The sequence below is a fragment of the Macaca nemestrina genome, chromosome 14 (genome assembly GCF_043159975.1).
Source record: "Macaca nemestrina isolate mMacNem1 chromosome 14, mMacNem.hap1, whole genome shotgun sequence".
Lineage (NCBI taxonomy): Eukaryota > Metazoa > Chordata > Mammalia > Primates > Cercopithecidae > Macaca > Macaca nemestrina.
This window is the reverse complement of record NC_092138.1, coordinates 85529032-85556886: the sequence shown is the minus strand read 5'-3', so window position 1 is coordinate 85556886 and position 27855 is coordinate 85529032. Positions and strand designations below refer to the sequence as shown.

General features: G+C 38.8%; 1 long non-coding RNA gene and 1 pseudogene across 1 annotated transcript; both read right to left on the bottom strand.

Moving 5' to 3' along the window:
- Positions 1 to 1423: 1423 nt before the first annotated feature.
- On the bottom strand, positions 1424 to 26071 carry LOC139358325 (uncharacterized). The gene is made up of 3 exons (XR_011613095.1): positions 26050 to 26071; positions 25245 to 25307; positions 1424 to 1439 (listed from the first exon to the last, which is right to left on the bottom strand). It is a non-coding gene; the product is annotated as an uncharacterized lncRNA (long non-coding RNA).
- Positions 3691 to 6714, bottom strand: LOC105487092 (serine/threonine-protein kinase PRP4 homolog pseudogene; annotated as a pseudogene).
- Positions 26072 to 27855: the final 1784 nt, after the last annotated feature.

The following is a 27855-nucleotide window of genomic DNA, read 5'->3' as shown; positions in this document are numbered from 1 at the left end:
GAATTTTTGGCAGAGCAGTATTGCATTGAATGAAGAACTGTTGCACAACACTCCTTCCTTACCCTCCCTCCTTACACAAATACACATTTTTACTTTGACGGGTGAGAAGGTCGGGGGGAGTGGGGAGATTAAAATTGGAACAAGAAATGAAAGTGGGCTGCGAGAAGAAATGTCTGAAATTTCTCAATCAAGAGGGAGAAGCATCTCCCAATAAGGACCAAACATCTGCAGATTCTTCCTGTCTGTTTCTCTTGAGGTTCATCCCTGTGGTCAGAACCCAAAGAATAACCTCCCTTGCCCTTCTGCATCTATCCTTTGACTGTCAATTATGTGCCAGGCACTGTGTCCAGCCAAGGATCTCTCCAGTAAGGACTCTGGGAAAATTCAGAGAAGAATTTCCAAAGCCTCCAGCTGCAAACAGTGGTTAGGTTACTAACCAGCACATTAACGATTCAAAAGTGATGCATGATAATCAAATCTACCCTTTACTCAGCTCTTACTATATACCAAGCATGGTGCTGGGTGGTCTACAAGTTTATCTCATTTAATCCTCACAACAATGCATGCATCAGGGTCTGTTATTATTGTCCCTACTTTAAGATTTAAGAAAATCTGAAGCTGGGAAACATTAATCCCAGTTTATTCAAGGCTAGTGAGTGGCAGATCTAGGATAGTTATCACCTCCCCACCTCTGCTACCCCCCCTCCTCCATTCCAATCTGTTTTCTGGTCTGACTGAGCAATTTGTATTTTCCTGAAGGGACCAGGCATCCACTTCCTCTGAACCTTTGTTCAGGATATGGTTCTCACTCAGAGAGCCCTGCCCCTCTTCCCCCTGATTAGCTGGCAGTCACCCCTATCTCTTACCCATCAGCTCAACTGTAACTTCCTCCAGGAAACCCTCCTAGACCTCAAAGGCTTCAGATTACATTACATTCAGCACAGGGATCCCCTTGTCCTTCTCTGAAAGTAAAACAACCATGCTTATCGCTAGGCTTTTTGGACATGGTTTCCCTTCCACTTAAAATGATCTTCATTCACATGTACACATATGCACACACATATATACACACTTGTTCACATGTATGCACATAAACACCTCTTTCCTCTAATCCCACTCATCCTTCAGGTAGCATAAAAGTCAACAACTCTGAGAATCCTGGTCTGAACCATTCCCACAGCCCACCCCCTCAAGACGGAGGTGCCTCTGCTCCTCAGCCCTGCAGGACACAATGCTTGCTGTGAATCATACTCTTCACACTGTTTTGTCATTGTTTCCATGGCACAATTAAACTTTAGGGGAGCAAATGCCTCTTGCCTCAGAGCCAAGCACATAATAAGTACTCAATACTTACGTGCCCCAATGTCTTGACTTGGCTTTGGTTGATATTTTCATTGTAACCAGAGATCCCATGCTTCTATGACAAGAAATGAAGAATCCTGGAAGAATAAAAACAAATCCTTGCTATACGTGTTTTTGAGAACAAACCACATTGGGGTATGTAATATCATTTTTCCAAAGGTAAGAAGTAACTTGGAGTTGGGGAGGGGAAGCCATTAGTTAAGAGGAGGAAAGACTTTACTGAAAATCAAGGCTCTCATCCTACATCCAAACATTATGAAAATGAGTTAATTATTTGTAAGGAATTCTCACAAGATATACTTTCTTTTGTTTAAAGTGACATTTATTTAATTTAAGAGGTCTATATTCAGATAGGTCATTCCTACCTCTATTCTTATCTACTCCATTCCATTCCCGAAGCCTCATTTTGGTAAAAACTTACATAACTTCCTTTAGTATCTGTCCAGTGTTTCTTTAATGTAAATATAAGCATAAATTTATTTGTTGGTTCCCACCCAAACTCTTTTTTTTTTTCTTTTCTCAACTTTTATTTTAGGTTCAGGGGGTACATGTCCAGATGTGCTGTGGGTAAACTGTGTGTCACCGGGGTTTGATATACAAATGATTTCATCACCCACGTAGTGCGCATGGTACCCAATAGGTGGTATCCCTCATCAAGTAGGTCCCTGTGTCTATTGTTCCCTTCTTTTTTTCCTTGTTCACAAAATACTTTATTATCTAGTGGTGCATACTGAGAACATACAGAAATCTGCATGGCCCACTTCACATGCAGTAGAACAATCTTCACTTTACAAGAAGTGAGTGTCAACTGTTTTATGCAATAGACAACACTTTAAAGTCACATTCTTAAAGAAAAGCTTCATTTACAAAAGAAATAAAAAGTAAAGCAGCAATTACTGCTTTTAAAAAGTAGCTGCTTTGTTCAAGAGTGGAAGGTTTATGCTTGTATTGAAAGACAACATGATCACAGATAATGAAAACAATGAACACATGAAAACGCTTTTACCATAAAGCAGTACACTTTCAAAATGAGATACACATAGTTAAAAATTTCATTACGCTGTCTATCTAACCTTTAAATATGAGGACTTTCAGAATTAGGCCTCAACATTTGTAATTAGTAAATGAAAACTATGCAGTGTTTCTATGTCACTAGGAACTGTATTTTACAAAATGTATATAAAGTCTATAGCAAGTTGATTTTTAAAAAGCAAAGTTAATAAGAAACAGTACACTGAAGGCGCTCTATCCATTAAGCGCGTTCTCTTCCAATTTTAAATGTGATGAACAGAACAAAAATTGTAACTATGCCACAGTTGCAATGCCAAAAAAAAAAAAAGATTAATTATCACACATGCAAGTAATTCTGCCACAAAGCTAACATTCCCCATTTGTCAGTTGTTCCAATAAAATGACATCTTAAAACACCAGAGCTGTCAATGGTGTAGCTTACCTTCAGTGTACTGAATGCGGTACACAACCTGCTTTTTCTTTTTTTTTTTTCTTAGTTTTACTTTACTTGAAGTCTGGGATATATGTGCAGAACGTGCAGGTTTGTTACATAGGTATACATGTGCCATGGTAGTTTGCTGCACCTATCAACCTATCATCTAGGTTTTAAGCCCTGCATGCATTAGGTGTTTGTCCTAATGCTCTCCCTCCCTTTGTCCCCTACCCCAACAGCCCCGGTGTGTGATGTTCCCCTCCCTGTGTCCATGTGTTCTCATTGTTTAACTCCCACTTATGAGTGAGAACATGCGGTGTTTGGTTTTCTGTTCCTGTGTTATTTTGCTGAGAATGATGGCTTCCAGCTTCATCCATGTCCCTGCAAAGGACAAGAACTCATTCTTTTTTATGGCTGCATAGTATTCTGTGGTATATATGTGCCACATTTTCTTTAAGGAGACCATCCCTGCAGGCAGGCTCAAGAAGGAACAGACCCCTTTCGGCACTGAATACATCAACGGCATGCTGCACCTAGGAAAACATGAATATAAACAGCATTTATGCCGGCCATTTTATCTGAAGACCAAAATGAAGCCAAGTCTGCTAAAAACAAATCAACCACCCAATATTACTACTCGTTTTATAACAGATGCTTTTGTCTTTCATGTGAACTGCAACCATATACATTAGCACTGTAATTTTCTTCAGTCTTGGCAATTTAAAACAGTTCTGTGGTGAAATTTCACATAAGACACAAAACGGATTAACTAACATTTCTAAAAGAAATTCAAATATATCATGCTTCCTCAAATCTGCTGGAGAAATATTTATAAGTTTATATTCATTAATAAAGTGCTGTGAAATTTCTTCAGTCCCTGTATTTACTCAAACCCTTGGAGTTTCTTCATCTTGCTTAAATTTTGTCCTGGATGAAGGCATGCTGTAGGGCCTGGTTGATGCTAATTCATTTAGCTAGGCCCAACATTAGAATCTGGTCCAACAAGTCCTTTAGCTGGTATACTTTTTTACATCAGTCTTCAGGAAGTGTCTGGCACCCAATCAAGTCAGCCAATAGGTCCTTAGTTGGATTAATGGTGCTCATAACAATAACTTTCTCCCTGTCTGTTACTTTATCAACTTCTATGTACATGAAGTTGAGATTTTGATCAAAATGCTGATCTTTGAATGCACCTTTTGAATCATCGTATTTGGCATCTTTCCTTTGAGATTCATCACAAGCTTCAATATACAGTTATTTGTTTTGCCAGGAAATAAAATTTTTCCAGTATAGAGTCCATTTAAGGTGCAACCTACTGACCACATATGTATACCATAGTCACAGCTTTTACCTATAATGATTTCAACAGCACGATAAAATCTACTGACAAGATAAGGTATAACGTCATTACCCGCAACATGTGAAGCCAACCCCAGAGCACAAACTTTAAAATAGTTTCTGATGATTAACCAGGATATTGTCTGGCTTGTTGTCTACATGTAGGATATCGCATATTTTGAGGAATTTCAATGCCAGGAAAAACTGCTGACTATGGGATCTTACAGCTTTAATATGAATACCAGTATCTTTATCATATTTTTTAACACCTCTTGTAAGTTTATACTGAGAGGCTCGAATATGAGACAGAGATATTTGTGATAGAAGCACCTGAAGAGTCGCAGACAATGAAGTTTGTCATCAGGATCGGCATCAAATTCTTTCAAGAACTCTAGTTCTTTTAAACCAGTCTTTTGCATGAGCTCATTGTTTCTGATGACCTTGACAGCCACTTCTTGGCTGGCTCTTGCATTATCTCTGGCTCATAAAACATTACTGAATATACCTTGCCCAGTGTAGCCATACACATTGTAACATTTATCTAGGACTTCACCTATGTTCACATGATAATAGCCTTCTGAATCAGTCCAGTTATCTCTGAGGTTGGGATTCTCTTTGAATCTTATCCATTGCCAGCAGCCCAGAGACAAGCACTATCAAAATCGTCAGCAAACATATCATCAGATTCTGTAAAACATATCAAGTACTAACAACTTCTTCTGAGATGAACCATTATTCTGTTCAACTGTCATTAGATTATGCTTGGCTTTCACTGAGGCCTCAAATGTATCAACATTTTCCCATTCATACTCTTTAACAACAGCAGCTACTCGCTCCAGAAGGATAGGTGATCATGTTTTCGTACTGCTCTGGGGGATGCTTGGTTCAGATGACACGGACATATTGCTATCTTCAGCAAGATATTTATATTTCTGAACAATTGCCTGCCTTTGGATTCTTCTCTGTTCTATTAGGGCTTCTTCATCTTCTTCCTCCACATCAAAATCTTCAAGGTTATCATCAGACAAATATTTCTGTTCAACTTTCATTTCTTCAGAAACACTTCCTTTAAATTTATCTTCCTTTACTTTGCTTCTGCTCCTTCATCTATGACCACCCCATGACTGAGACCACCTTTTCAAGCATGATCTGCTCCTCCAACCTCTGTCCCTTTCCCAAGGAGACCTGCATCTTCTTCTTGGAGACCCAACGTTTTGTGCTACGTCTGAGTGGGGAATGAGACTTCCTTTTAATGGGAGATCTACTTCTTCTTCGAATTGGAGACCACCTATTAATGGGGCTGGCATCTTTTGATCTTTCATATCTATTGAGGATATCATCTCAAGGTCGTGTTCTTGAAGAAGAAAGTTGTCCTCTCTCTGGTTCTCTTCATTTTCCTTCTAAGGATCGGCTCAGCTGTTCCACCAGGAGACAGTGTTCAAGAGGGAGATTTGCTCTGCTTAGATCTTCTATCATTTAAAAGTGGAGACCTACTTCTTCATGATTTATCACGTGGTTTTGGAGACAAACTTCTTTTAGGACTACAACTAGGTCTTCTACTGGGTGACCTATTTTCTTTCTCAGATGAAGTATCTTTTTTTAATTGGGTTCTTTTCTTTATCAGCTTCAGACTGTTTTCATTTTCTCTTTCTGGACTGTGACCTTCTGTCTTTGGATTTACCTCTTAAATCAACTGGGGATCTCAATTTTTTACCTTGATCGTGACTTCTACTTTCATTTACAATTGGGGATTTGTCTTGTTTTTTTATTTACTCTTATCTTCAGTTTTAACCTTATCATCAGCAGGAGATCTGGCCTTACCAATTTTCTCTTAAGATCACCTTCTAAGGGTAGGGGATTTTAATTCTCTTGCTTGATTTTGAGACTTACTTCTTTTGATTGGCTTTTAGACTTTTTCCTCTCCTTTGACTTGCTCCTAGTTGTTTTCTGTTTAACTATTTCAATACCCCCCTTACTTTTCTTCTTATCAGACCTACATCTACTCCGTTCTTTGGATCTGCTTTTACTTCGTTTTTTGTAGTACTTTTATTGTCCACAGTTCAAGTTTCCCCTTTGTACTTGAAGATCTAGTACTAGATCTATTTCCATTTCTTGCCTTTCATGAATCTCCCCCTCTTCTTCAGAGCCAGACTCACAATCTTGTAAAATGAACCCCATACCAGATTGGACCTTTCCTTCCATTAACTCACTATCAAGTTCAGCCTTAATCAAGGCTCTCTGTTTTTCCAAGTCTTCTAGCAAAGCTAAATCATCAAGTTTAGTTCTTTTTGCTGGAGACATACCCTCTTTATCAGAAGCATCCGTAACCTCTTTTCTTTTGTGTTTCTTGCATTTATGCTTACGCTTATGTTTTTTATCCTTGTCTTCTGAGGAATGTTTATGTTTCTTATGTTTACTTCTGTGTTTATACTTTTTTTACTTATTTTGTTCTTATTTTGAGATTGGTCTTCTGATACTTCTCCATTTTCTTCATGTATACTCTTTTCAGAATTATCAGCATCTTCCATCTCCGGCTGTTCCCGCAGCGTCTGGGTCTCCGCCGGGGCCATCTTGAACTTCCTGACTCTGCCGCCTCTGTGATGGTGGCTTCCTGGACCGTGAAAGGCAGTGGAAATGGAAGAAGGAAAAGAGGTGCCGCACATGTGCCTCTTGTTCCCTTTTTAGTGTTCATGTGTACTCAATGTTTAGCTCCCACTTTTGAATGAGAACAGGCAGTATTTGGTTTTCTGTTCTGCATTAATTCACTTAGGATCATAGCTTCCAGCTGCATCCATGTTGCTGCAAAGACCATGATTTTGTTTTTTATGGCTTCATAGTATTCTATGGTGTATATGCACGACATTTTCTTTATCCAATCTAGGTTGAGTCCATGTCTTTGCTATTGTGAATAGTATTGCAATAAATATACGGGTGCATGTGTCTTTTTGGTAGAATGATTTATTTTCCTTTGGGTATATACCCAGTAATAGGATTGTTGGGTCAAATGGTAGTTCTTAGTTCTTTGAGAAATCTCCAAACTGCTTTCCACAGTGACTGAATTAATTTGCATTCCCACCAGCAGGGTATAATTGTTCCCTTTTCTCCGCAACCTTGCTAACATTGTTGTTTCTTGACTTTTTAATACTCGTCATTCTGACTGGTGTGAGATGGTATCTCATTGTGGTTTTGATTTGCATTTCTCTAATGATCAATGTTGTTGAGCATTTTTTCATATACTTGTTGCCACATGTATGTCTTCTTTTGAGAAGTGTCTGTTCATGTCCTTTGCCCATTTTTTAAAGAGGTTGCTTGTTCTTCACTTGTTGATTTAAGTTCCTTATAGACTCTGGATATTAGACTTTGTCAGATGCATACTTTGCGAATGTTTTCTCCCATTTTGTAGGTTGACTGTTTATTCTGTTGATAGTTTATTTTGCTGTGCAGAAGCTCTTTAGTTTAATTTGACCTCACTTGTCTGTATTTGCTTTTGTTGCAGCTGCCTTTGGAGACTTCATCATGAAATCTTTGTCAAGGCCTATGTCCAGAATAGTAACTTTTAGGTTTTCTTTTACGGTCTTTATAATTTTAGGTCTTATATTTAAGTCTCTAATCTATTTCGAGTTGATATTTATGTATGTGGTAAAAGGAAGGAGCTTGGTTTCAATCTTCTGCATATGGCTAGCCAGCTATCACAGCACCATTTAATCAATAGAGAGTCCTTTCCCATTGCTTGTTGTTGTCGGCTTTCCCAAAGATCAGATGGTTGTGGATGTGTAGCTTTATTTCTGGGTTCTCTAACCTGTTTTATTCGTCTATGTGTCTGTTTTTATAACAGTTCTATGCTGTTTTGCTTACTGTAACCTTGTAGTATAAAGTCGGGTAGTGTGATGCCTCCAGCTTTGTTTTTTTACTTACGATTGCTTTGACTATTCAGGCTTTTTTTATTCCATATAAATCTTAGAATTGTTTTTTCTAATTCTGTGAAAAATGATTTGGTAGTTTGATACAAATAGCATTGAATCTGTATATTGCTTTAGGATGTATGGCTATGGTTTTTTGGTTTTTGTTTTTTGTTTTTTGAGACATAGTCTTGCTCTATCACCAGGCTGGAGTGCAGAGGCACAACCTCGGCTCACTGCAACCTCCACCTCCTGAGTTCAAGAGGTTCTCCTGTCTCAGCCTCTCAAGGAGTTGGGATTACAGGTGTGTGCCACCACTCCCAGCTAATTTTTTGTATTTTTAGTAGAGAGGGGGTTTCACCATGTTAGCCAGGATGGTTTCAATTTCCTGATCTCGTGATCTACCCGCCTCGGCCTCCCAAAGTGCTGGGATTACAGGCATGTGCCACCCTGCCCAGCCGGCCATTTTAATATTGATTCTTCCTATCTATGAGCACGAACCATTTCTTCATTTGTTTGTGTCATCTCTGATTTCTTTCAGTGGTGTTATGTAATTCTTGTAGGATATTTCACCTCCTTCTTTTAGCTGTATTCCCAGGTATTATTCTTTTGTGGCTATTGTGAATGGGATTGCATTTTTTATTTGACTCTCAGGTTGGACATTATTTGTGTATAGAAATGCTACTGATTTTTGTGCATTGATTTTGTATCCTGAAACTTCAGTGAAGTTGTTTATCCATTCCAGGAGCCTTTGGGCAGAGGCTATAGGGTTTTATAGGTATAATAGCATCTGTGAAGAGAAATAGTTTGACTTCCTCTCTTCCTATTTGGATGACTTTTATTTCGTTCTCTTGCCTGATTTCTCTGGCTGGGACTTCTAGTACTATGTAAATAGGAATGGTGAAAGTGGGCATCCTTGTCTTGTTCTAGTTCTCAAGGAGAATGCTTCCAGTTATTTCCCATTCAGTAGGATGTTGGCTGTGGGTTTGTCATAGATGGCTTTTTTTCTTTTGAGATATGTTTCTTCCATTTTTAGTTTGTCGAGGAATTTTAGTATGAAGAGATGTTGAATTTTATCAAAAGCCTTGTTGTTTTTAGCCTTGTTTATATAATGAATCACATTTAGTGATTTGCATATGTTAAACCCAACTTGCATCCCAGGAATAAAGCCTACTTGTTTGTGGCCAATTAGCTGTTTGATGTGCTTCTAGATTTGGTTTGCTAGTATTTTGTTGAGGATTGCTGCATCTATGATCATCAGGAATACTGGCCTTAAGTTTTCTTTTTTTATCTTGTCTCTGCCAGGTTTTGGTATCAGAATGATGCTGGTCTCAGAGAATGAGTTATGGAGGAGTCCCTTTACTTCAACTTTTTTGGAATAATTTCAGTAGGGTTCATACCAGTTCTTCTTCGTACATCTAGTAGTATTTGGCTGTGAATCCATCTAGTCCAAGGCTTTTTCTGGCTGGTAGGATTTTTTTTTAATTACTTATTCCATTTCAGAACTTATTATTGGTCTGTTCAGGATTTCAATTTCCTCCTGGTTCTATCTCGGGAGGTTGCATGTTTTCAGGAATTTACCCATTCATTTTTCTTTATTTTTGTCTGCCTGCATTGATTCAAAGGAACAGTCTTTGAGCTCTGAGATTATTTCCTCAGCTTGCTCTATTCTGTCATTAATGCTTCCAATTGCATTATGAAATTACTGTAATGAATTTTTAATTTTCTGAAATTCAGTTTGGTTCTTTCTTCAAGTGGCTACGTCATGTTTCAACTGTTGGACTGTTTTACTTGGATTCAGTTTCAACTTTCTCTTCTATCTCATTGAGCTTCCTTGTTATCCGGATTCTGAATTATATGTCTGTCATTTAGCCATTCCACTCTGGTTAAGAACCATTGCTGGGGAGCCAGTGCAGTCATCTGGAGGTAAGAAGACACTGGCTTTTAGAATTGCCATAATTCTTGCACTAGTTCTTTCTCATCTGTATGGGCTGATGTTCCTTTAATCTTTGAAGTTGTTGTCCTTTGAATGGGTCTTTTTGCTTGTATATTCTTTGATGTCCGTAAGGGTTTTATTGTGGCATAAGTTGGGTCTAATCAATTGGCTTCATTTCTGGATGCTTTCAGGAGGCCAAGGCTCTGCTCAACACTCCTGAGCTTCATGCTCTCATCCTGAGGAGCTGGCATCAAGCCTACAGCTTTGCTCTCTGGCCCCTCTAGGTCAAGCACCTGTTGCACTGGAGAAGCTGAGGTGTTCCCAGTGTGCTAGCAACAACATTCAGACGGGGGATGCCATCAAAAGTGCTGTGACAGGATGGTGGTGGGTACACAAGAGAGTACACTGTGACAGGGGAGCCATGGATGACAGGGGAGCCATGGGCAGCAGGGCAGCAGGGAGCTGCCAGCAAGTGCACACCAACAGGGCAGCAGGAGGCCATGGGTGAGTGCCCACCAATAGGGCAGCAGGGGGACTACATATGTGTGCATGCTGGCTGGGCAGCAGTGGGGCTGTGGCAACATGGCTGGGAAGAGTCTACAGGTTGGTATGTACTAGTGGGAATCTCTGCAAAAGTATTCCATTGGGAAGGAGGGGGCTGCCAGTGAAAGAGATTTGATGGTGGCTGCTGACAAGCATTTCAGTGGGGCAGCTAAGGTTGTGCTGCAAGTGGGTGTAGCCAGGCAGGGACCCTAGGAGAGGCTGGCAGATGGGACATTCATTTGAGACTGGCCCCATCCCACAGGAAAGATAGCCCTGCTGTCTCCAGATCCAGCAACTAACAAAGGCTAAAGTCACCTAGAGGAATATGGGTGCTCATGGGATGGGTGACCATGGCTTGGGATGGGTGCTCATGGCTGTGTGCTCCACTGCAGCCTTTCCCATGCCAACCCTCTGGGCTCCACACAGACAGGAGTTCTGTCTCTGCTAATTCTCTGGACAGTTCTCCCTGCCAACTCAAATGTCTGTAAGGGTTGTGGGTCTCTTGTAGCTAAGATCCCAAGGTCTGTGGCAAGAGTGGGCCTCTTCATGCCTATTTCATTCACCCTTCCCCTAGGAGCCCCTCAGGGCCAAGAACAGTTCCAGTGGTCAGCAACCCTGTGCAGGTTTCCCACCTTCCTCCCCTTTCAGCCCCAGGGCTTGCATCTTCCCTGTATCCACTCTCAATTCCTTCTTTTCAAAGATCTGTTTGGAGTATGCCAGTCTGCTTGATGTTCTGGTTGCTCTTGGTGGGAGAAGCTCTTCCTGGCTGTGTCTAGTTGGCCATCTTGGCTCTTCTCCCTGAAATACTCTTTCAACTCTAATGGTTCATATTTGATATAATCTTTACCTTGAAACGAAGATGTTTCCTTTTTTGTTTGCATTGGGAAATTGTATTTACTGCCTGTTGTGGTTTCAATGAGCTCTCCAAAGTTCATGTGTGGGAAACTTTATTCCTAAACCAACCGTGTTAAGAGGCAGGACCTTTAAGAGGTGAGTAGGTCATGAGGGCTCTGCCTCATTAATGGATTAGGGCTGTTATCATGGGAGTGATTTCTTATAAAAAGATGTTTTCAGCCCCCTTCCCTCTCTCTCTTATCGTCCATCACATGATGCTACAAGAAGGCCCTTACCAGATGCCAGCACCTTGATCTTAGACTTTCCACCCTCAAGAAATGTGAGGAAATAAATTTCTTTCCCTGAAAAATTACTCAGTTTTGAGTATTCGACACAGAATAGCACCACAAAACAGACTAAGAACTCGCCTTATATTTGTTATGAGAAATTAAACTTATTTATCATGCTTATAATAGTTAACCCATTGACTTAAAATCTCATACATCTTCATGCATTTAATCCAAGTAACAACTGAAATGGTACAAGGTCCCTTGGGATTAGGAGAATATATTTGTAAGTTTATCCCCCATTATATAGTTTATACAATTAAAAATAGAGTTTTATATAAGATTCATTTTAAAATCCAATGCAAGTGAAAATCAACAATGATAAGTCATGTTAATAGCATGTACCCTTGATATAATATACTAAAAACGAACCTCTGTGGTCTTCGCCCCCCAAACGCATAACTCCCGTCTAATAATGAGAAAAACATCAAACTCCAATTTAGGGAATTTTACAAATTACCTGAACAGTATGCCTCAAAATTGCCAAAGTCATTGGGGGGGAAAAAAAAAAAAGTCTGAGAAACAGTCACAACCAAGAGGAGCCTATGGGACATGACAACTAAATGTAATATGATATCCTGGATGGGATCTTGGAACAGAAAAAGGATATTAGGTTAAAACTATGGAAATCTGAATGTAATTTAGATCTTCCCCACAATCCTAGTTGAACCAGCTTAGTTCAACCAATAGTCAGCCTACTCCTAGACATGTGATAAAGTTCATCCAAGATAAACATAGCTACATAACTGACTCATAGCTGTCCACAAACACATCAGCGAGCCCAGCCAAGACCAAGTCTAGTCCAGATCATCTGAATCCCACTGAATCCTAAGTTAAATAAATATTTTGTGGTTGTTTCTTACACAGTATTTTTGTGGCAATCTACAGTGGATTGCCCAACTGGAACACGATTATTGGTACATCCTAACAGGAAAAAGATATTTTGGTGAAGAAGAAAGAGGGGGAAAATTCCAGGAGATATGGAGGTTTATGTACTCCAAAAATCTAGTATACTCACTAAACTCTAGTATAGTGATTAAGCATGTTGAGCTCTTGCATAAGACTACTTGGGTTCAACTCACCATCAACTACTTGGTTCTGTGACCTTGAGCAAGTGACCTGAATAACTCCTTTATATGTAAAATGGTGATAACAATAGTACATATCTCCTATGTACAGAACTGTAAAGTTCAAAAGAGTTGTAAGTATAAATTTATTACAACAGTGTCTGGTACATATAGTACATACTCATTAATGTTATCTAGCAGTAGTGATACTAGCAGTAGTAATAAAGTAGTAGTGGTATCCTCAAGTGAATCTGTCTACCCAGAATGTCCTTTCCACACTTCTTTACCTGAATAATTTCTAATCCTCATTAAAAATCTTGTTATCTCCCCCAAGGAGACTTTCCTTTATATCTTTCCTTTGGATTTGCATAGAACCCAGTACTTTTCCCTTTCCCTGTAGCTTGGGACATAATTTTGAAATTTTCTTTCTATGTATTTGCCTTATCCTCTAGACTTTAAGTTTCTTGAGGATACATTCTATACCTTGTTATTATCTTTGTAACCCAAATGTGAGCTTCATGCCACAAGCATATGCCCCTTAAGATCTAGACAAGATAAAAAATGAACAGCTAAATAAAATGTGATCAACGGACCAAGATGACCAATTAGAAGCAGCTGCAGTACATGGCACTAACGAAGAGGAATAAAAGTAGCAAGTGAATTCAGCACCACCAACTGAGATATCCAGTTTCTTGTACTGGGACTGACTAAGCAAACAACTCAACCCACAGATAATGAAGAAAACCAGGGTGGGGCAATGGCCCAGCCAGAAGCTGCATGGAGCCAAAGGAACCCCCACCCCCAACCAAGAGAAGCAGTGAGTAATTGTGTGACCCTGCCTGAGAAACCACAATTCTCACACAGAACTTTGCAACTTGTGAATCAGCAGATCCCCTCGTGAGCCCATGCCACCAGGGCCTTAGGTCTGACACACAACGCTGTGTGGAGTCTTAGCAAAGCAGCTGCTCAGGCATGCACAGAGACCTAGGAGTGTTACATACTCCAGCCCTAGGATCCCGAGCAAGGCAGGATACCTGTTCATACCCCTAGGAAGGGGGCTGAATCCAGGGAGCCAAGCAGCATCATTCTGCAGGTCCCTCTTCCATGGCACCTCATACTGGCTTGGAATTCCAGCCAGCCAACAGCAACAGGTTGGAGTCTGCCTGAGACAGGACCAAGTTCCTGAGGGGAGGGGCAGCCCATCTCTGTGGTTCAGTCACCTCAGCCATTCCCGCCTCCTGGCTGTGGAGAATCCAAACGGTCTAGACAAGGAAGGGTCCCCCTATGACACAGCACAACTGTTTTGCCAGATCGTGGCTAGACTACTTCTTTAAACAGGGCCCCAATCCATTCCTCCTCACTGGGTGGGACCTCCTTGTGGGGGTTTCAGCCACTCCAACCAGGGTTATGCAGACACAGCTCTGATCTCTCCCTGGGATGGAGCTCCCAGGGGAGGGGCAGCCACCGTCTCTGTCGTTCAGGCAACTCAGCCATTTCAGTCTGCCAGCTTTTGAGAGTCCAAATCGTCCAGACAAGGAAAGGTCCGCCTCAGTGCAGCACATCTGCTCTACCAAAAAGCAGCCAGACTGCTTCTTTAAATGGATCACTGATCCTGTTCCTCCTGACTGGATGAGACCTCCCAACAGGATTCTCCAGCCACCTCCTACAGGTACATTCAGGCTGGCAACAGGTCAATTCCACCCTGGGACAGAGCTTTCAGAGGAAGGAGCAGGTTGCCATCATTGCTGTTTCACAGCCTTCACTGATGATACCTCCAGGTACAAAAAACACTGAGGCAACTAGGGTCTGGAGCGGATCCCCAGCAAACCACAGCCACCCTATAGAAGAGTGGCCTGACTGAAAAAAAAAAAAAAAAAAAAAAAAAAAAAAAAAAAAAAAACGAAAACAACAACATCAACAAAAATGACCCCACAAAAACCCCATTCAAAGGTCAGCAACCTCAAAAACCTAAGGTAGATAAGCCCACAAACATGTGGAAGATTCAACACAAAAATGCTGAAAACTCAAAAAGCCAGAGTACCTCTTCTCTGCCACATGACCACAACACCTCTCCAGCAAGAGCACAGAACTAGATTGAGGCTGAGATGGCTGAATTGACAGAAGTAGGCTTCAGAAGGTGGGTAATAATGAACTTCAATTAGCTAAAGAAACATGTTGTAACCCTGTGCAAAGAAGCTAGGAATCATGATAAAACAATACAGGAGCTGATAGCCGGAATAGCCAGTTTAGAGAGGAACATAACTGACCTGATGGAGCTGAAAAACACAAAAAGAGAATTTCACAACCTACAACCAATTGGCATACCTGAAAGAGATGGGGAGAATGGAATCAAATTGGAAAACATACTTCAGAATATCATCCTGGAGAACTTCCCCAACCTAGCAAGACAGGCCAACATTCAAATTCAGGAAATGCAAAGAATCCCAGGAAAATACTGCACAAGAAGCTCAACCTCAAGACATGTAATCTTCAGATTCTCCAAGACTAAAATGAAAGAAAAAATGTTAAGGGCAGCCAGAGAGAAAGGCCAGGTCATCTACAAAGGGAAGCCCATCAGATTAACAGCAGACCTCTCAGCAGAAAGCATTTAATCCAGAAGAGATTGGGGGCAAATATTCAACATTATTGAAGAAAGGAATTTTCAACCCAGAATTTTTTATCTGGCCAAACTAAGCTTCATAAATGAAGGAGAAATAAGATCCCTTTCAGACAAGCAAATGCTGAAAGAATTTGTAACCACTCAGCCTGTTTTGCAAGAGCTTTTGAAGGAAACACTAAATATGGAAAAGAAAAACTATTACCAACCATGACAAAAACACACTGAAGTACACAGGCAAGTGACACTATAAAGCAATCACATAAACATATCTGCAAAATAGCCAGCCGGTATCATGATGACAGGATCAAATTCACACATAACAATACTAACCCTAAATGTAAATGGGCTAAATGTCCCAATTAAAAGACACAGAATGGCAAGCTGGATAGAGAACCAAGACCCATTAGTACGTTATCTTCAAGAGACCCAATTCACATGCAAAGACACATGTAGGCTCAAAATAAAGAGAAGGAGGAAAATTTACCAAGGAAATGGAAGACAGAAAAAATCAAGGGTAGCAATCCTAGTCTCTGACAAAACAGACTTTAAACCAACAAAGATTAAAGAAAGACAAAGTAGGGCATTACATAATGGTAAATAGTCCAATTCAACAAGAAGAGCTAAATGTCCTAAGTATATATGCACCGAATACAGGAACACCCAGATTTATAAAGCAACTTCTGAGAGATCGATCTACAAAGAGACTTAGATTTCCACAGAAAAATAGTGAGAGACTTTAACATCCCACTGACATTATTAGACAGATCATCAAGGACAGAAAATTAACAAAGATATTCAGGACCTGAACTCAGCTCTGGATCAAGCAGGCCTGATAGATATCTACAGAACTCCCCACCCCAAAACAACAGAATATACATTCTTCTCATTGCCACATGGCGCTGACTCTAAAATTGATTACATAATTGGAGGTAAAACACTCCTTAGCAAATACAAAAGAACTGAAATCATAACAGTCTCTCAGACCACAGTGCAATCAAATTAGATCTCAAGAAATTCACTCAAAACCACACAATTACATGGAAATTGAACAATCTGCTCTTGACTGACTCTTGGGTAAATAGTGAAATTAAGGCAGAATCAAGAAGTTCTTTGAAACTAATAAGAACAAAAAGGTAATGTGTCAGAATCTCTGGGGTGCAGTTAAAGCAGTGTTAAGAGGGAAATTTATAGCACTAAATGCCCACATCAAAAAGCTATAAGGATCTCAGGTTAACAACCTAACATCAAAACTAAAAGAACAAGAGAACCAAGAGCAAATAAATCCCAAAGCTAGCAGAAGACAAGAAATAACCAAGGTCAGAGGGGAACTAAAGGAGACAGAGATACAAAAAATCCTTTAAAAAATTAATGAACCCAGGAGCTGGTATTTTTTGTAATTAACAAAATAGATGGACTGCTAGCTAGACTAATAAAGATAAAAAGAGAGGAGAACCAAATAAACACAATAAAAAATGATAACGGGGATACTACCATTGACCCCCCAGAAATACAAACAACTGTTGGCGAATTCTATCAATACCTCTATGCACATAAACTAGAAAATCTAGAAGAACTGAATAAATTCCTGGACACCTTTGCCCTCCCAAGACTGAACCAGGAAGAAAAGTGAATCCTTGAATAGACCAATAACAAGTTCTGAAATTGAGGCAGTAATAAATAGCATACCAAACAAAAAACAAACAAACAAACACAAGTCCAGGATGAGATAGATTCACAGCTGAATTCTACCAGACATAAAGAAGAACTGGTACTATTTCTACTGAAACTATTCTAAAACATTAAAGAGAAGGGACTCCTCCATCATTCTATGAGACCAATATCATCCTGATACCCAATCCTGATAGAGATACAACAAAAAAGAAAACTTCAGGCCAATATTCCTGATGAACATTGACGCAAAAATCCTCAGTAAAATATTGGCAAACCAAATCCAGCAGCACCTCAAAAAGCTTATTCACCACAATCAAGTTGGCTTCATCCCCAGGATGCAAGGTTAGTTCAACATATGCAAATCAGTAAATGTGATTCATCACATAAGCAGAACTAAAGACAAAAACCACATGATTATGTCAAAAGATACAGAAAAGGCCTTCAGTAAATTCAACATCCTTTCCTGTTAAAAATTCCCAGTAGGTATTGAAGGAACATACCTCAAAATAATAAGGGTCATATATGACAAACCCACAGCCAATATCATACTGAATGGGCAAAAGCTTGAAGCATTCCCCTTGAAAGCCAGCACAAGACAAGGATGCCCTCTCTCATCACTCCTTTTCAACATAGTATTGAAAGTTCTGGCCAGAGCAATCAGGCAAGAGAAAGAAATAAAGCATATTCAAATAGGAAGAAAGGAAGTCAAATTATCTTTGTTTGCAGATGACATGATCTTATATCTAGAAAAACCCATCATCCCAGCACAAAAACTTCTTAAGCTGATATGCAACTTCAGCAAAGTCAATGTGCAAAAATTTCTAGCATTCCTATACACCAAGCAACAGGCAAGCAGAGAGCCAAATAATGAATGAACTCCCATTCACAATTGCTACAAAGAGAACAAAATACATAGGAATATAGCTAACATGGGAAGTAAAGGACATCTTTAAGGAGAACTACAAACCACTATTCAAAAAATCAGAGAGGACACAAACAAAAGGAAAAAAAATTCATGCTCATGGATAGGAAGAATCAGTATTGTGACAATGGCCATACTCCCCAAAGTAATTTATAGATTCAATGCTATTCCCATTAAACTACCATTGATGTTCTTCACTGAATTAAAAGAGAGTGTTTTAACATTCATATGGAACCAAAAAAGAGCCCAAATTACAAGACAATCCCAAGCAAAATCAACACAACTGGAGGCATCACACTACCTGACTTCGAACTATACTACAAGGCTACAGTAACCAAAACAGCATGGTACCGGTACACAAACAGACACATAGACAAATGGAACAAAATAAAGAACTCAGAAATAAGGCTGCACACTTACAACCATCTGATCTTTGGCAAACCTAACAAGATAAGCAATGGGAAAAGGATTCCCTATTTAATTAATAGTGCTGGGAGAAATAGCTAGCCATATGCAGAAAATTGAAACTGGACCCCTTCCTTTCATCATATACAAAAATTAACACAAGATGGTTTAAAGACTTAAATGTAAAACCCAAAACTATAAAAACCCTACAAGAATGAAAACCCAAGAGATAGACTAGAGGAGCCCTAAGGTATCCATTAAACATTATTCATTAACTTCTCTCCTCTGCATCCACAATAGTCCTAGTTATGAACCACCCGTGGGGGAAATGACAAAATAATCACTCAAATTATTTTCTGTGTCCGTGGCTCAAATGAGGCTCCCAGCTGAGAAAGACTGGAATAGATTGAGGCAGGTCTAAGGACATGGAGTCTGGGTTCCTAGAAATATGATATGAGAAGAAGGGTTTCTTGGCTATTTCAGGCCTGGGAGGAAAAGAATGACCCAGAACTTTAAATATTAGAAGACTCTTTTGATCTCCTTATGTGGCCTTCTCCTATGGTTTCTCTTTTCTCAGGAAACCACATCAAGGTCCCAACAAAGGGGCCTCATGTCCATGGAAGACTCAACATTTAAACGTTTCTACCTTAATTCTAATTATGGTTATACATCACAGACTTGTGATGTCAGGACTGAAAGAAGCATTCATCATACACCTTTAAGCTTGTGTCCATAACCAAACAACATCTCCTAGAAAGTCCAATGAATGATATGTATGCCCAAATGTAAGCCAACTCTATATGTAGGAATAAGTCCCATTTTTCCTATCAGAATACCAATTTTAAGAAAAATTCTTGGCCAAGCCAAATATTAAAGCTTTTAGGAGTACACATAAACTAGTCATATTTTTATTCATAGTATTTAATATGGCCATTAAGTTATACAAACACATCTAAAATAACCTAATAAAAAACTATATTATGCAGAAATACTGCTTTTTCCCATTCTCATGTATATTACAATGTTTATTCAAAATCTTTATTGTGTATCTTCAACATCTTTATAATCATTAAATCAGCAGAGTGTATCATCTATACTTCTGTGTAAGTTAACCCATGAATTGTACTCATACTGCACACGTAATCTCAAGCAACAGGTGCCCATTTTTATAACATGCAAAGATTTTGTTTTCATTTGTCTTCTGGTGCATACTTGTGATCTTCAAAGAGTAACCACTTAAATTTATCATTTTATAAAGCCATCTGTTAAAAAATTATTTACACTCCTACCTACCACTTGTATTTGGGAAACTGTGCCTACCCCAAGAAAAAGATTGAATCTGGGTTAGAGACCTTTGCTGCATTCTGACTATACCATGTTATTTCTGTAATCATCTAAAACTAGTGTTGCTTGAGATCATTTCAGGTTAGTTGTCTTCCTCCATCATTATACTGATGATGGAAAAAAAATTGTTAAGATAGCACATAATCAGACACTTCACAAGGATTTGAATATGAAGAAACTCCCTCTTCTCTTTGAAGTAATAACAAAGTGAATTGAGTAAAGAACTTGCCTTATATTTGGACATGGAGAATAATACTTTTTATTATCTGTTTCAGCCTATGAATATCACAAATATACTGCAATGTACTTTTAGTGTTAAAAGTTTTAAATTGTAAGTGTTTTTCATTTAAAATAATATATATAAATGCTATATTTTATTTTGCTGATTTTTACGTAAACTGTAAGGCTCTCAAAATATAAATGAAGCCTGCTTACATTAGTTCCTCTCTCCATATATAGAGATCTCCATCCTTCTTGTTTTGTCTGTAAGCTTTCTCATTCACCATCCTGAAATCCATTTATTTACTCAAGGAACACTTTGTAAGCCACTGCAATCATCAGGTTCTACTAGTTCATGAACATCAAAGGGCACAGAATGATCTCAAGTTGTCAAAAGTCAATGGTATAGAACACAAATTCATTTCAAAATATTTGTTGTTTTCCTTAAATTTACATTTTTTGTTTCAATTTGAGAAGAGTTGAGTAGTTTCTTTGCTGTCTTTACTGAATTTAATTTAAGTTCCTTTATTTGTCTCTTGACTTTTCAAATAGCTCTCACCACGACCAAAATATGAAGGCTTGAATGAACCAAATATTGAAGGGGATTCCAAGAGTCTGACCTGGCCCAAGCAGCAAGTTCATTCTAGAAAATGGTGAGAAGAATGTACAACAGGAGAACTTGACCAGGTATTTCCTTTTAGATAATGGAGAGTCACTGAATATTTTTTAGCTAACAGCTGATGCTGTGGTTTGAATGTTTGTGTCTCCTCCAAAATTCATGTTGAAACTTAATCCCCAATGTATCTGTATTAAGAGGTGAGGCCTTTAGGAGGTGATTATGCCCTGAGGGCTCCACCCTTCTTAATGGAATTAGTGCCTTACAAGAGGGCTTGAGAGGGCTTGAGAGGGTGACTTCAGCACTTCTCTTTTTCCATGTGAAAACACAGTACAAAGGCACCAACTATGAATCAGAGAGTAACCCCTTATGGAACATCTAATTTGCTAGCACCTTGATCTCAAACGTACCAGCCTACAGAACTGTGAGAAACTGATTTCTTTTGTTTATAAGTGTATGCTATTTTGTTGCACTTTAAGGAACTAGAAGAATAAGAACAAACAAAACCCCAACTTGGCAGGAGGAAGGAAATAATAAAGCTCAGAGCAAAAGTAAACAAAATAGAGATTTTTTTAAAACTCCAAAAGATCAATAAAATGAAAGTTGTTTTTTTGAAAAGATAAACAAAACAAACCTTCAGATAGACTAAGAAAAAAGAAGACAACTCAAATAAATAAAATCACAGATGAAAAAGATATAACAACACAGAAATACGAAGAATCCTAAGAGACTATTATGAAAACTATATGCCCATAAATTTAATAACATAGAAGAAGTGGATACATTTCTGTACACACATGGCCCATATTAACTTATGAAGAAATAGAAAATCTCGGTAGATTGATAACAAAGGAGAAAATTGAATCAGTAATTTAAAAGTCTTCCATAAAAGTAAAGCTCAGAACATGATGGTTTCACTGCTGAATTCTACCAAACATAAAGAATTGACACCAATTCTCAGCAAACTATTCCAGAAAATCGAAGAGGGGGGAATTCTTTCAAACTCATCTAATTAATGTGGCGTTACTCTAATCCCCAAACCAGAAAAGGACATACCAATAAAAGAAACTACAGGCCCATGTTCCTGATGAACATAGGTACCAAAATTCTCCAAAAGATACTAACAGACTGAATCCAACCACGTGTTAAAAAATCATACCAGGGATGCAAAGTGGGATTCATCCCAGGGATACAAAGATAGTTTAGCATACACAAAACAATAAATGTGATATACCACATTAACAGAAATAAAGACTAAAATTATATGATCATTTTAATATATGCATAAAAAGCATTTGACAAAATTCAACATCCCTTCATGATAAAAACTCTCCACAAATTGGATAGAGAACATATGTACCTCAACATCATAAACCCATATTTGAAAAGCTCCGAATGACGAAAAGCTAAAAGCTTTTTCTGTAAGATCAGAAACAAGACAAGGATATTCACCTTCACCACTTATATTCTACCTTATATCAGAAGTCTTAACCAGAGAAATTAGACAAGAGAAAGAACATAAAGGCATCCAAATTGAAAAGGAGAAAGTCATATTGTCCTTGTTTACAGAGGACATAATCTTATAAATAGAAAACTCTAAAGACTCCACCAAAAAACTGTTAGAACTAACTTAAAAATTTGATAAAGTTGCAGGATACAAAATCAACATATAAAAATCCATAGCATGTCTATATGCTAATAGTGAAATGTCTGAAAAATAAATCAACAAATCAGTCCCATAGTATAATAATTTAAAAAACGTAAATAAAATATCTAGGAATAAACTAAACTAAGAAGGTGAAATATCTCTACACTGACAACTATGAAACTTTGAAAAGAATTGAAGAGGACACAAATAGAAACATATCCTATGTTTATGAATTGAAATAATTAATATTGTTAAAATGGCCATAATACCCAAACTGATCTGCAGAATTAATGCTATCCCTATCAAAATACCAATGGCATTCTTCACAGAAATAGAAAAAACATATGTAAAATTTATATTAAACCACAAAAGACCCCAAATAGATAAAGCAATCCCGAACAACAACAAAGTAGGAGGCATCACATGACCCGACTTCAAAATATACTATAAAGCTACAGTAACCAAAACAGCATGATGCTACCATAAAAACAGACCAATGAAACAGAATTAAAAGCCCAGAAATAAATTCACACACTCATAGCCAACTGATTTGTCCAAGATGTCAAAGACACACACTGGGGGAAAAATAATCTCTTCAATAAATGGTGTTGGGCACGAACATAAGGAAGTGAACAATAGACACGGGGGACTACAAGTTGGGGAGTGAGTTGGCGGGGAGCAAGAACTGAAAAACTACCCATTGGGTACTATGCTTACTACTTGGGTGATGGGTTCGATTGTACTCCAAACTTCAGCACCACACAATAAATGCCTATAACAAACCTGCACATGTACACCCTGAATCTAAAATAAAAGTTGAAAGTCGAAATAAATAAATAATGAGTAAATTGTGCTGGAAAAATTGGGTATTCACATTCAGAAGGATGAGGCTAGACCCTTACCTCTCAGCGTATACAGAAATCAACTCAAAATGGATTAAAAACTTAAATGGAAAACCTAAAACCAAACTACTAAAGGAAAACATAAGGGAAATACTTTATGACACTGGATTGGGCAAGGATTTTTTTTATGTAAGACCTCAAAAGCACAGGTAACAACAACAACAAAATAGACAAATGGAATTACATTAAACTAAAAGGCCTCTTTGCAGCAAAGGAAACTGTTAACAGAGTGAAGAGACAACCTACAGAATAGGAGAAAATATGTGCAAAACATACATCTGGCAAGGGGTCAGTATTTAGAATATATAAGGAACTTAAATAACTCAACAGCAATGCATAAATAAAATAACCCAATTAAAAAATAGGCAAAAGGCCCAAATAGACATTTCTCAAAAGAATACATACAAAAAGCCAAAAAGTCTTTGAAAAATGCTCAACATCATTAATCATCAGGGAAATGCAAATCAAAATCACAATGAAATACAACTCCACTACAGTTACAATGACTATTTAGAAAGAAAGAAAAGAAAGAAAGAAAGAAAGAAAGAAAGAAAGAAAGAAAGAAAGAAAGAAAGAAAGAAAGAAAGAAAGAAAGAAAGAAAGAAGGAAGGAAGGAAGGAAGGAAGGAAGGAAGGAAGGAAGGAAGGAAGGAAGGAAGGAAGGAAGGAGGAAGGAAGGAAGGAAGGAAGGAAGGAAGGAAGGAAGGAAGGAAGGAAGGAAGGAAGGAAGGAAGGAAGGAAGGAAAACAAAACAAGAAAACAAATGTTGGCAAGGAAGTTTGTGAAGAAAAGGAAACAGTTACACACTGTTAGTGGGATTGTAAACTAGCACAGCCATTATGGAAAACAGTATGGAGAGTCTTCAAAAATTAAAAATAGAACTACCATAAAACCCAGGAATCCCACTACTGAGTATATATCAAAAAATAAAATGATTATGTCAAAGAGTTATCTGTACTCCATGTGTACTGCAGCACTATGTACTGCAGCACTATTTACTGCAGCCTAAGATATGGAATCAACCTAAGTGTCTAGCAGTGAATGAATGCATAGAGAATATGTAGTGTATAAACACAATGGAATACTCTTCAGCCATAAAAAAAAAAAAAAGAATGAAATGCTATCATTTGCAACAATGTGGATGAACCTGGAGAATATCATGTTAAGTGAAATAAGCCAGACACAGAAAGATAAATGCCATGTGATTGCACTGATACGTGCAATCTAAAAATATATATATTGGTATCATAGAACCAAACAGTAGAACAATGATTACCAGAGAATGGGGATGAAAAGGAGAATGAAAGGATTGGGAGAAGTTTGTCAATGGGTACAAAATTACAATTAGATAGAAGGAAAAAATTCTGATGTTCTATTGCACAGCTATGGGAGACCATGGTTAACAGTAAAACATTGTATAATACGAAATAGCTAGAAGAAAAGTTTTTGAATGTCTTCACCACAAATGATAAATGCATGAGGAGATGGATACACTAACTACTCTGATTGGATCATTATACAACATAGATATGTGTCAAAGCATCAAATGGCATTTCTATAAATGTGTTCAGTTACAATGTGCCAATTAAATAAATAAATATACTGAGTTTTGTTGGGCAGTAGAATCATATAATATTAATAGTAAAACTTTCTCTGATGGAGAAGAGTTGGGGTCTGCTTGTGGAAGCCAAGGGAAGAGGGATTTCCAAAGTTGTGGATGCAGTCAAGAGCAACAAAACGGTTAAGAAGTCTGTAGAACAGAAGCACTGCCATTCTCTGCATGTAGTTCTAGCTTGAGGAAACAGCCCAGTTGGCCTAGATTACTAAAACAGGACCTCTTTTAGGGGCTCTTATCAAGGAGGATCTAGCCATGTCCCTAATGGAAGGGAGAAGGCAGACTGAGGAGGAAAACCAGGTTAGCTCAGATCACATCTGCTTCTGCAGCACTTCCCTGCCAGGTGGGGACTCTCCATGCTCACACCTCACCAGCTCTGCGGGGTGCTTTCCTTTGTTTCATTTCTAGATTTCCAGCCTGGCATTTTCTAGTGCCAACGTGTCATTCTCTCGCCATCCCACTGGAATGAACGCCATCTTCTGGGCATACTTTTCAAGTACAATCAATACCTACCTCCCTTAGAAACATCAAGAGGAAGAAAGAAGGCAGACATGGAAAGCCCAAATCTTCAGATAACTGAAAAAAACCATATTTGAATAAGCTTATGGTCAGATACATTCAACAATCAGGTTTCCCAAGGGACTTTCCTCTGTAGGCATCCAGCCTTTTCAAGAGGTCTCTACTACCATCACAATATGGGGAATAACTCCGGCTAGCCTCAGGAAATCAACCTTATGTAGATCGAAGTAACTGCACCCCTTCCATCTGCCAAAAGAGTTCTACTGTCTGTCTCCCAGGCAAAATATAGACTTCAGGAAATATTGCCATTAGGCAATCTGAGGGTGGCTGCAGTAAAGCATTCTAGAATGCCTGAGATTGCCCTTGGAAAAAAAAAAAATACTACTAGCTTTGCTTCCCCTCCCTGGAGACAAGGATGAAATAATAAATCAGACATCCCTGCCCCTCTAACATCAAATGTATTTCATAGAGTATGGAATGAACCAACCTGCGTGGATTCACTGGTCTGTGGCAGAGGTGGCTGCCAAAATTAGGGATTTAAACCACAAACCCAAACAGAAAACCACACATTGAGAAAAGCATGTGCACATCCCTCTCCCAATCCTCTTGCCCCAGAGGGGGAAACAATCTGTGGACAGTGTCCAGCACCACTTTTCCTTCTCTGCAGAAGTAGCAACTTTGACAACTGATAATCACTCTTGTTTGAAAGAGGGGAGAGAAAGGGAGTTTTGCTAACCCCAGAGGCAGAGTTTGCCAGGCCCAGGCAAGGTCTGGTGACAGCAGAACACATGATTCTTACCCAGTTTGCTGGGTATTCCAGTCATTCTAGAATGCTTTACTGCAACCACACTCAGACGGTCTATTGGCAATATTTCCCAAAGCCCATATTTTGCCTGGGAAACAGACAATAGAACTCTTTTGGCAGATGGAAGGGGTGCAATTATTTTTATCTATGTAAGGTTGCTTTTCTTAGGCTAGCCAGAGTTATTTCCCATATAGTGATGGTAGTAGATTAATTTTAACAAAAGACGTCTGGCATATCAGCAACGAAAGCACTTCTGGAGAAGGTAACAAATGTGCAGAGTTGGTCCATAGAGTTCTGATGACTTCCTTTCCCACCAGTATTTCAGAAAGAGCACTGATTTTGGGTTGGACAGATCTGGTCTCAAAGCCTGACTGGTAAATTCATTCTGGTAAACATGCTGGTAAATTCCAGATTCTGGTAAATTCAGGCAAGTCATTCCACCTCTCAGAGCTTCAGATTTCCACCTGTAAAATAGAAACAATAACGTCTTACATGGCTTGTGTGAGACTTAAACAGACAGGGTAAGTAAAATGCCTAATACATCACCTGGTCCATAATGGTCTTAAGTGTCCTATATCATTGCTGGTATTGTCATCACCACCAAGGTGGAGGAAGAGAGAACAAGTAATGAGTTACCTCCTGATGTCTATTATCTCCATTATTCTCTAGACACCCTTCCGCCTTCTGCCCAAGTTCACGCTGGCAGAGAACCAGGCTTGGCATTCAGGAGTCTAGAGGCCCAATTACCATAAAGCTTGATGTATCTTAGCCCGTGGTTGGCTGGTAAATGTTTAATGAGGGAGAAAGAGGAACTTGATTTGTAACTTTTGCTGATTTTCATGGTGTAAATATTCTCTCTGTGGCAAATTTCAAGCTGCCAATGGGATGTCACTAAAAATAGAGTGGGAAAGAGATGAGCGACAACAGAGCATTATATGGCATTTTCCTCTTTTGGATACAATACATGGGAATAACTTCAAGAGTATATTAATTACAGTAATAGTAAAGTCTAGCAAAATAAGAAGTAATGAGTTTTGAATATCCCTTACCTTTGTTTTCAATATAATTCACTTGATTATGAGCTTAAATAATTTTCAGTAATGGTTGTGTTTAACAGCCAGCTCAAAGAATTCCTGAAATTTTAACCAGCAAGCCAGTATATGTGAGCTCCAGCTCACTGCTGATTCTAGCCTGCTGGTTTGTACCCACAGTATCAGTATCATCAGAATGGAGTTTGAACATAGGCAACAGGCTTGGCCATTAAAAGATTCAAATGACTTAGGATGGGACTTCCCCAGAATTCAAGACAACTGTCAGGGAGACAAATCCTCTTTTAACTCTAAAAATCTCTCCTAGAGAAAGTAGCCACCTTGGGGTCCTTAAATGAGGGGATCACTTGGTTTTCAACATTCAGGGCAAATCCAGTGCAAGTCAGCACACTGGAATGCCAGGGATTTAATCTGTAAAGTTGGAGTGGTGAATGGAGAAAAACCCATGGGCCATCATTGTGCCTCTGCCCCCGCGTGGCTATGTGACTTTAGGCCAGTGACTTCATCTCCTTTAGGCTCATTTTCATCATCTGCAGAATGGGGACAGCACCTACCTGCAAGTGTGGTTATGAGGCTGATGAGATAATGTATTCCAGCTGGCATTGTGAACTGCCAACCATTATAAAAATGTAAGGCATGGCTTCTATGTGGGGAATGAGACAGAAACCTGGAGTGAGAAAGATCTAGGTGGGGAAGGAAGGAGGAAGGAGGTAGTCAGCTTCGCTAAAGGACAATGGAAGAAACTGGGGAG